Raw genomic sequence first — 12,655 nt, forward strand, 5'->3', positions numbered from 1 at the left:
TGCTCAACGGGCAACCTAAAATACGCTGTAATTTCTCATGTGTGGAGCATTGGAAGGATTCAGGCTCCATACCGTAACTATGAAGTTGGCGTCCACACAAAAAAGCAACATGAAATTCAGCCAGAATTTTCTTATCAATAGCTTTCTAATATAGTATAGATATGCTCTTCATTATGGCCTACTCTGAGCCAATGAAACTTCCAGGCACTGAGTTAACACAAAGCGATTCTCGTCTAAGCCGCCTCGTTGTATAATTCATTTATTATTTCGTTTTTCTCCACTAAGTTAGATTGCTCGATTTTTTTTACTTCCTACTGCAATATTAAGCTGAGCGGCTTTTTTTTTCTTTTGTGTCTTTGTATAATTTAGACTAGCATTTTATCATACGGCTGTGAGCCTAACCAGGGAAGCGTTTTTACATAGTTGTTGTAAGACGAAGGGCACTTACTTTCCCAAGGACCATGGCTTTCTTATGTCTAACTTCGAAACATTTTTTATTTCTCTTTTAATTACAACTTTAAGGGAGTTCTTTATATTAAGATTTTGGTAGCAGTCCAACTTCAATGCACCTCCCCTTTTTGATTTTCTAAATCGTACTTCATTCGAGATATTCACGGTTCAATTTCAACACTTCGTCCTGGGAATATCGAAACCTTCAGCGCCAAGACGGTCCGAGATGCAGCCCGCTATTATTTGAGAAAGAAAAGTTGCATCGAAATCATTTCGTTGATCCCATGCGCATTAGCTCACCGCGAGGCAAACCCCGCTTTCCTCTTCTTTTGTCTCGTCCTGATTTAATATTTAAGACTGCCGGCGGCAGATGGCATAATTCTAGTCCTTGAGCTAGTCTACTTGAAGAGTACTCGCACAAAACATTCAAACGCATAATTGGTATATTGACGAAAATTCATTAATTACTTTTTCGACTAATTACCATATGGCACTTATTACAATTGCGTTTCATTTTCAAAACATTGCCTGGATTTATGTGGGACAATCTGTATGCATCGGGTGTTTCAGCGAACACTTTCAAAAAGTTTTTGAAGACTGCCTGTGGGAGATAGCGCTATTCCAGTCCATGAGCTGGTCTACTTGAAGAGGCAGACATTATTTGCACAAAAAATTGAAATGCATAACCGACAAGTGAACAAAAATTCACGAATTATTTTTTAACAAATTACCTTATGGCACTTACTGCAACTTAATAATTCTAGCCGGGCAGTTGGCAATGCTGATCCACTTCGGAAAAATTCTCAGGATGACGCCGCTTTCGAGATATTAATTCCCGAACTTTGCGGAGAAATACATTGGCGTTCAGGTTACATTTGTGCTTCAATGCTTAAAAGGATGTTTTGTTAAGAAAGTAAGTCGAACGACAGCGCATTCTTGTTGACAGTTTGACGGTACGTTTGTCGTAAATGGTGTCGTCCACAGAATGCTTTTCAAGTACGTATGCCTTGCAGCCAGTTCGGCTAAGGGAACAGACGCAGCACAAGAAGTGGTTTCAGGTAAAAACGTGAGCAGGGTCACTGCATGCTTCTTCCCAAACCGGTCCTCTGGCTACCAGAACGAAGCCCACTAGGGTGGAAGCGAACAAATAAGTTGCGCTCCGCTGCACCAACTGGAGCGGGCTTACGGTAATCCCAGCTTAACGGGCCCCGCGGCCGGACGCTGTCCACCCCAGAAGACACGCTTGTTTACAAACACGTGGCGCGCGCTGTCGGACAACGCGTTCTCTTTGCGACAGCGCGTGCAGTTACAACAAACAGCAGCCACTTACCTGAAATTACTTCAACCAATCAATCAATCAATCAATCAATCAATCAATCAATCAATCAATCAATCAATCAATCAATCAAGGAAGGAAATTTATTTTTCGCGCTATGCACAGCGAAAAAAAGGTGGTTGGAGAAAAAAGTTGCACTTTCGCGGCTTGACAGAGCTCCAGCCACCCGCACACAGCACTGGTAGCGTGCGGAGAAAAAAAAATTCCTGTACAACATAGGGAAGTCGAAAAAATACTGTAAAAACTTAAGCATACAATGTATTACAGTGGCAATTGTTCTTTACAAGCATTGATTTGAGCATATCGAATAAAAATGCACAAGGCTTGCGATTCTCCATTGAAATAATAAATGGGTAAAAGAAGAAATACAGAAACTGCCGAAACTCAAACGCCATGCACAAGACGGATACCAGAAAACAGGACTCAAGGCTCCGGTCACTCCGTTGAAATAAACAAACGTGCAAGCAAACAACGAAAAACGCATCGCAGGAACAAGCTAGCAACATACACAATGTTTTTACAATTTCGTACAAGGAAACGGTCGAAATATTATACAGTCTGAAAATCTTTCTCAACAGTCACATAAGTGCGCACGTTGTAAAAAAAGAAAAGTTGACTTCGTGCTGATCAAGTGGAGCACATGAACACTTCAAAAGTAGTTTTACGAGATAGGGTTAAAACGTCGATGTGTCCTTTATCCCTGTAGTTTAGTGTTGAGGGTAATGTGTGCCGAATTCGTTCTGTTCCGTGGGTTGTGCGCGAGAAAGTACGTGCCATGGCGATCTGTAGCGGAAAGGATGCGCATTGTTCTGTTCTGTAACACTAGCGTGTTCTAGAAACGTAAAAAGCCTTCCCTGGACGGCACTTTTGTAACTGCACAAAAGTCTGTATATGTATATACCTTCAGCCTTCATTATCCCGTGTTTTTGAAAAAAGTGATGCTGTGTGTTGTAGATAAGCCAGGATTTCTACGGCACGAATAGCTCTCTTCTGAAGTAATTTAATTCGGCTTAGGTGAGTTGCAGAGGTGTTAGCCCAGACTAGTGCGCAGTAACTGAGCTGCGAGTAAAAGAGCGCATTATACAGAACATTTTTTTTTATCATACATGGTAGCAAGTACCGGTTGCGGTTTAGACTGCCAACCGTTTTGCTGAGCTTTGTAGATAATTGCCGAACATGGTAATTCCACAACATGTCTTCAGAAAAGGTAACGCCAACGGTCTTAACGGATTTTTCGACTGCGATACTGTTAGGTCCTAGAATAACGCGGCCTGCAGGTGCTATATTTTTTATTTTGGGTCCGATACGACACGCATTTTGTTCTTGCTTCGCTTAATGTGAGGCTGTTTTTTCGGCACCACTCTTTTAACTGGTGGCGGAAATTCCCCGCACTACGTGTTATTCTTTCGATCTCCTTACCGCTAGCAAACACAGCGCGGTCATCCGCCTACATAATGATTTCTGCAATTTGCAGCAATCATAGCAATACCATTCATATAAAAAAAGAAAAAGGGTAGCGCTGCGTCTGCCCGCTTAGCTGAACTGTTGCCCCTGGCCACCAAAGATAGCGCAATCGTTAAAGTAAGCCTTTTCTACACAACCTCTTGAATGGCTATTGCAATAAATCATTCTTGTCCTCTCTGTCACCCACCCACATTTTCTCTTTCTTCTTTTTAATCTGCGGAAAGTGGTATAAAAACATTCTACATTTTGTTTTTTGTCGATAACGGTTGTCATATCTAGCTGAAACGTCGAAACAATAAACAGTTGTTATTAAAGAACTGCATCGACCTTACAACTATACATACATACATACATACATACATACATACATACATACATACATACATACATACATACATACATACATACATACATACATACATACATACATGCAAGCTTTTCTACTCTCTCCCATACGTTCTCCATCTCTACCACATGACCGGCTTGCCACACTTCCCACACCTTCAGAGCGTACCTCTTGGCCCCCGTTCCTGCGGCGAGCTTCGGCGTAGTACCTCGTAATCGTAACCAAGTGAACGATCACAGCGAAACATGAAAGCGAATGCGGAGCGTAGCGGGAGATGAAAGACGTCGATAGCGAATAGAGCGTGAGGAGCAAAGCGGAGGAGAATGGTGCAGCGAAACCTTGAGGCGGAAAACGAAGGAGGAGGAGGGTATAGCAATAGCGTGAGAAGAAACGCATAGTGCTGCGCAAGACGCACTTTGCGGCGACAACGGCTACGAGATGGCGCCAGAGTAGCGGGCGTAGTCTTTATGGAGGGGAGGTTTGTCTGTGGCGGCAGCCGTGAACCGTGCCTCCGCGTCACACACGCGCGGCCTCTCTTGGTTTCCTAATTAGCGTGGCAATAGCGCCAGACCTGGCTCCGTTTGCAACGTCCTGCATGAGGCAGGTTGTCTGAGCCAGCCAATATATAGCGAACCGAAAACACGTGTTCTGCTGCACTCAAAGTTCACATTAGGGAGTTTCGTCATCGTCGAAAATTTTTTTGAAGCGCAGCTCTTGGTCGCCTGTTCCCGCGTTTTGCGGTGCTCTCACCGTCGTTCTCGCCATACCAAAGTCATCATCCGCGCGCTCCTGCTGCCATCTCTCGCGCACGGCGCGAGTCTTGCTTTCCCATTGTGCTCGAAAGGCGGATCATGTGTTCTCGCCTATCCCCTCGCCCCCTTCCTCAGCGCAGCGCCGTTACGATGACTCTCTCTGCTACCGTTCACTCAGCCCTCGCCGTCCCTGCTTCCGCTGTCGCGGCACTGCCGCGGTGCCAGCGGCGGGTGCTCCTTGCCGCCTCGCGCGTGATCCACGGCTCTCCGCTCCTCCGTCCCCGCGTGGAGTGTCTGTACGGCTTTCAGCCGTGTCTCTCTCTTCCCCGTTTGGGGGCGCGTTCCTCAGTGGCATTTGTCACCTCTGGCAGTGCTTGCGCCTGGCTGTCCCTCTCTCGCCTCGACTCTTGCCCTATGCCTCCCCTTACATGACGCAGTGCCATTGCGGTGACTCTCAAGACAGTTATAGCGTTTCGTCCCGTTACTTCTACTTCCCAACCCAACCTTGGTCGGCCATTTGAGGCCTGTCTGTGAGTCATTGAGTGTGTGACCTCTACTCGATAGCCCTTGTTAAGAACGGCCCGCTGAGGTGCAAGTTTTGCCAGCCAGGTGCGGCAGCGGCGTCTACTTTTCCTGGAAAGCCAAACGGTGTCACTAAGTCTACTGTGTACCCAGGACAATACGTCGCGTCCGCCACTCTGCGTCGCGGGATTGCCGAGATGATTTCGATGAACCAGGCTTTGTAACGGAAGACGCCACCGCCGATCCGGTCTGCTGTGGGCAAGGGAGTCCCCGAGGGAACGTAGTTCGAAGCCCTTCCCACGCACCGTTCCTGACGTCATCCCCGAGTTCTGCAAAGACAGTCTGACCTGGGTTGGCGACCGTGAACCTGTGCGGAAGTGTGTGTGTGTAAGCCCTCGCGCAAAGAGGCGGCTCGTCTACGGTGCCTGGTCGAACGTTTCCCTCACCTTGGGATCGAGGGAGGACCGAGGTTTTATAAACCGCTGTTGTGCAGCTGCTCAGTGTACTTTCTCTCGCAGTCATGCTAGACTGATGAACTGCAACGTCCTTATGCAGATACTGTAAATAAACCCATATTCCTCGTTCTCGATGAGAAGCAGTCCTTCCCTTATAACGTCCTCAGCGTGGATAAGTTGGACGACGGCGTGGGCCAGCTACCATGTAATTCATGCCCGACTCCAATCTTGACAACCGGTCACGAACGGTGGGATTGAGCTTCCAATCCTTACAGCCTGACAGCCGTGAGACCGACTTTGCGACGTGGTGCTGTGTCTGCGGTGAGTGCTTGGTTCTTGCTTTGACTCTCTAGGCTTCATTTTCGGGTTGTTCTGTTTAGAACTGTAGGGAAGCTAGATTGTTGATTGTTAACTAGGTTGTGTTTTCCTAGGTAGATTTAGCGAGCAAGACCAAGGCAGTAAAGCAGCAATCATGGAGTTAAGGAGACTGCTGAGAGACGAATTGTTGATTGTTGGTGAGGAACTGGGCGAGATGTACGCAAGGAAATGCTAAAATCGGAATTATTGCAGCTAATTTCCTAACAGGCTAGTGAGGAAGAAATTTAAATGTGGTTGGAACTTCTGAAAAAGAAAGAGAGAAACGGGACAGAGAGTGAGGACAAGACAGAGAGCAACGCGGTAAAGATCGGGAGTTAAGAAAGATGCATCTTGAACTTGAAAGCAAACGTTTGGAGTTGTCTCAAGGAAGTGAAGGGCCTCTGGGACGATCAAGTGAGGCAGAATCATACCGCATCGACAGGCTATTAAAGCCATTTGAGGTAGGGACCGACATAGGCCTATTCCTAAGAAATTTTGAAAGGACTTGCGAGAAGATGAACTTCGGTCCGATTACATGGCCACAGCGGTTGCTGTCTACGTAGCCGTGTGAGGCTACACAAGTAATCGCCAGACTCAGTGCGGAAGAGGCATATGATTATGCGAAGGTCAAGGCCAGTCTTCTGAAGAAATACCGCCTTTCAGCCGAAGCTTTTCAGCAACGGTTTAGGAGCACACGCAAGAAAGATTGCGAGGGGTATCCGGAGTTTGCATATAGCTTAAAGGCAAGCCTAGTCGAGTGGCTGAAAAGCGCGGAAGCGTACAAGAGTCGGGACAGGATCATTGAATGCATGTGTCTAGAGCAGTTTTACAAAAGCATCCCACCATCTGTGAAGCTGTGGGTGCAAGACATATGAAATGTAAACACTCTGGAAAGGGCGGCGGAATTAGCCGAAGAGTACGCAACGCGTAGAGAGCTGAACGCCGAAGACGTTAATTTGGATGGTCGAAATGGACCGCGGAAATAATTTCCGTTTAAAAGGGGTTCGCAGACTAGGCGATCGGAGCCTGTAGACGTGGAGGAAAAGCCCGCAGCAAAGAGCGAGGAGAAACCTAACGGCGAAACTCTACATAAAGAGCAGAAAAGAAAATTCGAATCTTTTAGACCGATCTGCTGCTATAAGTGCCACAAACTGGGACATATCGCTGTGAACTGCGAAAAGCCTAGCGTAGTCTTTTCCAACGTAGGTGAAAAAGACGAGAATATGGAACTTTTAAGCCCTTATCTTCACGACCTGCAAGTTAATGATAAACCATGCAGGGTGTTGAGAGACAGTGCCGCCACGATGGACCTTGTCCATCCGTCTTACGTGACGGTAGATGACTTCACTGGAGAAGTAGCATGGATCAAACGGGTTGTAGAAGAACACAGCCAGTGTGTGCCCATTGCCAAAGTCAAAATCAGTGGACCATTCGGGGAGCTAGTGACCGAGGCTGCAGTTTCCAAATTTTTGTCATTGCAGTACCCTTACATCTTCTCGAATTGTTCAAATCGGTTACTGCGTGAAAAAGGGCTTAAACTGAGAGGGGGCGTATAGTACAGGCATTGACGCGAGGCCAAGCTCGTAAAATTGCGTCGCTTTCGGCTGGAAATGCACAAGCTGCTCCAGCGGAAGCAGCAAAAGAGATAACTTCAATACCAAAATCCGAGCTAGGCCCGGGGGACAAACAAACAGTAAAGGAAAGCCTGCCAGCTGACCAGCTCAATGAGACCGTATCACTAGGGTGTCAAAGTTCACGCCTGCAGGAAGAGCAAGCTGACGCAATCGCAAGCGAGACAGGGTCGTTATTATCACCGGCCTCAAAGAACTTTGATCAGTTCTTACATGTGGACAGAGTCACTGGTAGCCGAGTAAAAGAATGATGACAGCTTAGCTAAATTACACCGCACAGCTAAAGAACGCATTGCTAGGCGTAACCTGACGATACATGAGAGAGGAGGATTGTTGTATCGGCGCTACAAAGATCGAAAGGGTAGGATTTTAGATCAGTTAGTCGTATCTACTAAGTACAGGGAGGACCTTTTGAGTCTCTGTCGTGGAAATGGCTGGTCCGGCGGCCTAGGCATAAACAAATCAAAGGAAAGATTGCTTATGTAATACTAGTGGCTTGGCTGTTTCAAAGACGCAGAAAACTTTGTAAGATCATGGGACGCCGGCCAGCGCTCGGGTAAACCAGGGAAGACATGGAAAGCTTCACTAAAGGTAGTGCCCTTAATAACAGAACCTTTCAGACGACTTGTGATTGAGACGGTAGGACCTCTACCAAAAACAAAATCCGGTTATAGGCACTTGTTTACCATGCTGTGTCCGGCTACAAAGTTTCCTGAAGCAATCCCTCTGAAAGAGCTCAGCTCCACTGAAGTAGTAGACGCCCTTTTGACAGTATATGCACGAGTTGGGTTTCCAGCCGAAATTCAGGCGGATCAAGGGTCAGTATTCAGCAGCGCACTGACTTCCACATTCTTGCAAAAGTGCGGGGTAAAGTTGATATACAGTTCCGTCTATCACCCTCAGTCAAACAGTGTAGAGAGGTGGCATTCAGTGCTTAAGCGAGTTTCGCGTGCGCTCTGTTACGAGCAGAAGGAGGACTGGGAGAACTGTCTGCCGGCAACGTTGTTTCCTTTGCGAACGGCCACACATGAAGGTACAGGGTTCTCGCCAGCAGAACTAGTGTATGGGAGGACACTCCGCTCTCCACTGAGAATATTAAGAGAGATGTGGGAGGAAAGAGGGGGGAGTCCAACAGTGGTTGAATACTTGCTAAATCTGCTGGAACGGCTAAGCGCAACCCAAGAACTAGTCGGAGAGAACATGAGAGTAGCTCAAAAGAACGCCAAATTCTATTACGACAAGAATGCGAGGCTTCGTACGTTTAACGCCGGAGACCAGGTAATGATCCTCAAACCTTCAAGAAAGAACAAGCTTGAAGTCCACTGGGATGGGCCCGTTAAAGTGTTGCACAAGCTTTCCGATGCTAACTATGCTCTCAAAATGCCCGGTCTCAGGAATGAGGTGAGGATATATCACTGCAATTTGATGAAGCCGTATATAGAGCGGAGCGTAGTTGTTAACTATACCATCAAAGAGCATGATGACACTAGTACCAAGTTTAAGGAGTATAGGGCGACTTCCACCTCTTAAATCGGCCTAGAATAAGTAGTAAAACATTCTGTAAGCTCGGACGCTCTTAGAACCGAGCGGCTAAATGTGCTAAAAGGGGTGTTAGGTCAATATCTCGACAGATTCAGCGATCGGCCAGGTAGAACCGAATTGATAACGCATGAAATACAGCTGACATCAACCGAACCCGGAAGATCAAAGCCTTACAGGGTGTCTCCAAGACAGAGAGAAATTATGGAGTCAGAGATACAGCGCATGCTAGCGTTAGGAGTTATTGAGCCAAGTGAGAGTGACTACAAGTCACCGTTGATACTGGTAGAAACCCCTAACAAGGACCCTCGTCCGTGTGTTGACAACAGGAAGTTAAATGCCATCATTAGGGATCACCTGTACCCGATACCCAACATTGAGGAATGTATTGAAAGAGTTCGCGCTGCTAAATACATTTCAACTATAGATCTCGTGCGGGGCTACTGGCAAGTTCCCCTTTCAGAAAGTTCCAGCCGCTATGCCGCATTCATCTTACCTGCAGGCACTTTTCGCCCTCTCGCACTCAGCTTTGGGCGGAAGAACGCGCCGTTTAGCTTCCCTAAGTTTATGGATATCATCCTAAAAGACTTGCAGGAGTTCGCCTTGCCATATCTTAATGATGAAGCAATTTTTTCGGACAGCTGGGAAAAACACGTATTGCACCTCAAACAGGTGTTCTCACGGTTGACGGAAGCCGGCTTAACAATGAAAGTGGAAAAGTGTAGATTTGGTTGTTCGCAGGTTACTTATCTGGGCCATGTTTTAAATTTGTTTTAAATTCTGGGGTTTAACGTGCCAAAACCACTCTCTGATTATGAGGCACGCCGTAGTGGAGGACTCCGGAAATTTCGACCACCTGGGGATCTTTAACGTGCACCTAAATCTAAGTACACGGGTGTTTTCGCATTTCGCCTCCATCGAAATGCGACCGCCATGGCTGGGATTCGATCCCGCGACCTCGTGCTCAGCAGCCTAACGCCATAGCCACTGAGCAACCACGGCGGGTTGGGCCATGATGTCTGCCAGGGCACGAGACGGCCGGCCGAGCTGAAAATAGCTACGATTGAAGAATTTTCTCAGCCGCTCACAAAAACAGACCTTCGTTCGTTTTTGGTATTTGTGGGGTACTATCAACGGTACATTCCGAATTACTCGCAAATGGCGAATCCATTAGCGAACGCCCTCCGAAAGGTAGCTTCGAGTAGCGTACACTGGGATAAGGACAAAGAGAACGCTTCCCAAAGTTTAAAAGCGCTATAGGTTTATCGTCCTGTGCTTCGCGCGCCAGACTACAAAAAGAATTCATAGTTCAATGCGACGCAAGCGACAGAGGCATGGGCGTGGTACTTAGGTCGGCGACGATAACGAGGGACATCCTATCCTCTATGCCAGCCGTAAGCTAACTGTAAGAGAGGAAGCATACAGCGCTTCAGAGAAGGAATGCGCTTGTTTAGTTTGGGCCGCCCAGAAGTTGTCGTGTTACTTGCACGCAGCGATGTTCATCTTCGAGACCTACCACTGCCCTCTGACGTGGTTCAATCAAATGTCACACAAAAATGGCTGCTTGCTCCGATGGAGTCTCACTCTCCAAGAGTACAACTTCTCCGTTAGATATAAGAAGGGAAAGTTGCATAGCAATGCGAATGGTTTGAGCACGCTAATTTGAATTCTGCGTTTAGGGTCCCGCCTAAATTTTAGGGTTACTATTGTTAATTTTGTTACGCCCAGAAGATCCCCTCGCATTTAGCAGGATTTCCTCCATGATTGCTGAATTTGTCTGCACGAAATTGCTTCAAAAATTGGCATAGGGAAATGCAGCATTTTTTGTTTCAGAATTCTTGTTTTCTTTGAAGTCTCGCGGGTCTAAAGTGAGACCCAAGGTACGTCATCTCGGCGCAGAGCCGTGTTGTGAGGCTCGTTTTGCGGCTGCCTGTCCTTGTTGGATGTTTTTGGGGTGGTGACACCATTACACAATTGGTCGCTGTGAGCCAAGGCATCACCCCCTGGCGACCAGCCGTTCTCTTCCTGCCCAGCGGTTGTTAGCGCTGGACAGTGGAAATTTTCCGGGTCATGGAGGCGCTGTTAAGAACGGCCCGCTTAGGTGCAAATTTTCCCAGCCAGGTGCGACAGCGGCGTCGACTTTTCCTTGAAAGCCAAACGGCGTCACTAAGTCTACTTTGTACCAAGGACAATACGTCGCGTCCGCCACTCTGCGTCGTGGGATTGCCGAGATGAGTTCGACGAACCAGGTTTTGTGACGGAACACGCCACCGCAGATCCGGTCTGTTTTGTGCAAGGGAGTCCCTGAGGGAACGTAGTTCGAGGCCCCTTCCTACGCACCGTTCCTGACGTCAGTCCCGAGTTCTGCGAAGACCGTCTGACCTCGGTTGGGGACCGTGAACCTGTGCGGAAGTTATTCCAAAAGCACTTCTTCTTGGGCAAGTTGGTGCTTAGATTTACTAGGTATACCTTGTGGCGCAAAGTACAATTCTTGAAAAGGGACAGAAAAAAGGAAGACAGTGAAGCGCCAGTAGGAAATATGTGCGAAAGTGTGTGTGTGTGTGTGTATGTGTAAGCCCTCGCGCAAAGAGGCGGCTCGTCTACGGTGCCTTGTCAAACGTTTCCCTCACCTTGGGATCGAGGGAGGACCGAGTGTTTATAAACCGCTCTTGTGCGACTGCTCAGTGTACTTTCTCTCGCAGTCATGCTAGGCTGATGAACTAAACGCCCTAATGTAGATACTGTAAATAAAACCATATTCCTCGTTCTCGATCAGAAGCAGTTCTTCCCTTCAATAAGGTCCTCAGCGTGGATAAGTTGGACGACGGCATGGGCCAGCTACCATCTAATTCATGCCCAGCTCCAATCTTAACAACTGGTTACGAACGGTGGGGTTGACCTCCCAGTCTTTACACCCTGTTCTCTGCCCGTTTCCTCATCCCAGCTAAGAAGAATCATTAAATATTAATTGTTAGTCCCCCCCCCCTCTCCGCGGTGGTGACCCACTATCACATGGCGCGATGTCGCATCGCCGGAGCGCCGGCTGAATAGCGTCGGATCGCGGTGTGTGCTGCCCAATCCGAAACACATAACCGCCGTCGTTCGGCACTGCGTATTCTGTATGCGCTTGCCTGCCGTTGAAATAAGGCAGCAGGTGCGCTCAAAGATCGCATTACCAAGAAGCGTAATCGTCGGGCAATTTTTTTTTCCATCTTGACCCTCCTAACCCTAACGCATTAAAAGAGGATTCGCCTCCCAGCTCACTGCTGGTGTGTGCGACCACAACAATATGTCAGCAAGCAACCGAGCAAGTGCGCGCGAGCACTGATCGACAGAAATAAAGGCGAAAGAGAAGCGGCTGTTCATACGGGTAACGAGCTGGCGCCGGTTGACAAGTGAATACAAGCGACGCAGGCCCGTTGCCTTATGAAGCATCGAGAACGACCTACAGTGGCGCTGCGAGCGCCGCTCGTGTGACGTCAGGAGACGGACTTCCGCCTGTCGTCTGCTGCAGTTCGGGCCATGTCCAGGTGCCTGCTGCTCTGTTTTCGTTTGTTCGCTCTCGTTCCTTATGCTTGAGTACTTATGACGGTCGTCTCAAATATATGTTTGACCAAGTCTTCGTTCGCGAAAATGTATTCGATTAGCTTATTTCCTAGATGACAATATATTTCTGAAACGCAACGCTACAGTGCCACCCGATGGAGCTCCGACCAGCCCATTGCGGGTTTTTCGTGTGCGGATCCAAGCTCTGAAGCGTAGCTCAGGGGAATAATATAAGCACAAACGCAAAAATATAGCAC

Source organism: Dermacentor variabilis, unplaced genomic scaffold, assembly GCF_050947875.1.
Source record: "Dermacentor variabilis isolate Ectoservices unplaced genomic scaffold, ASM5094787v1 scaffold_13, whole genome shotgun sequence".
Lineage (NCBI taxonomy): Eukaryota > Metazoa > Arthropoda > Arachnida > Ixodida > Ixodidae > Dermacentor > Dermacentor variabilis.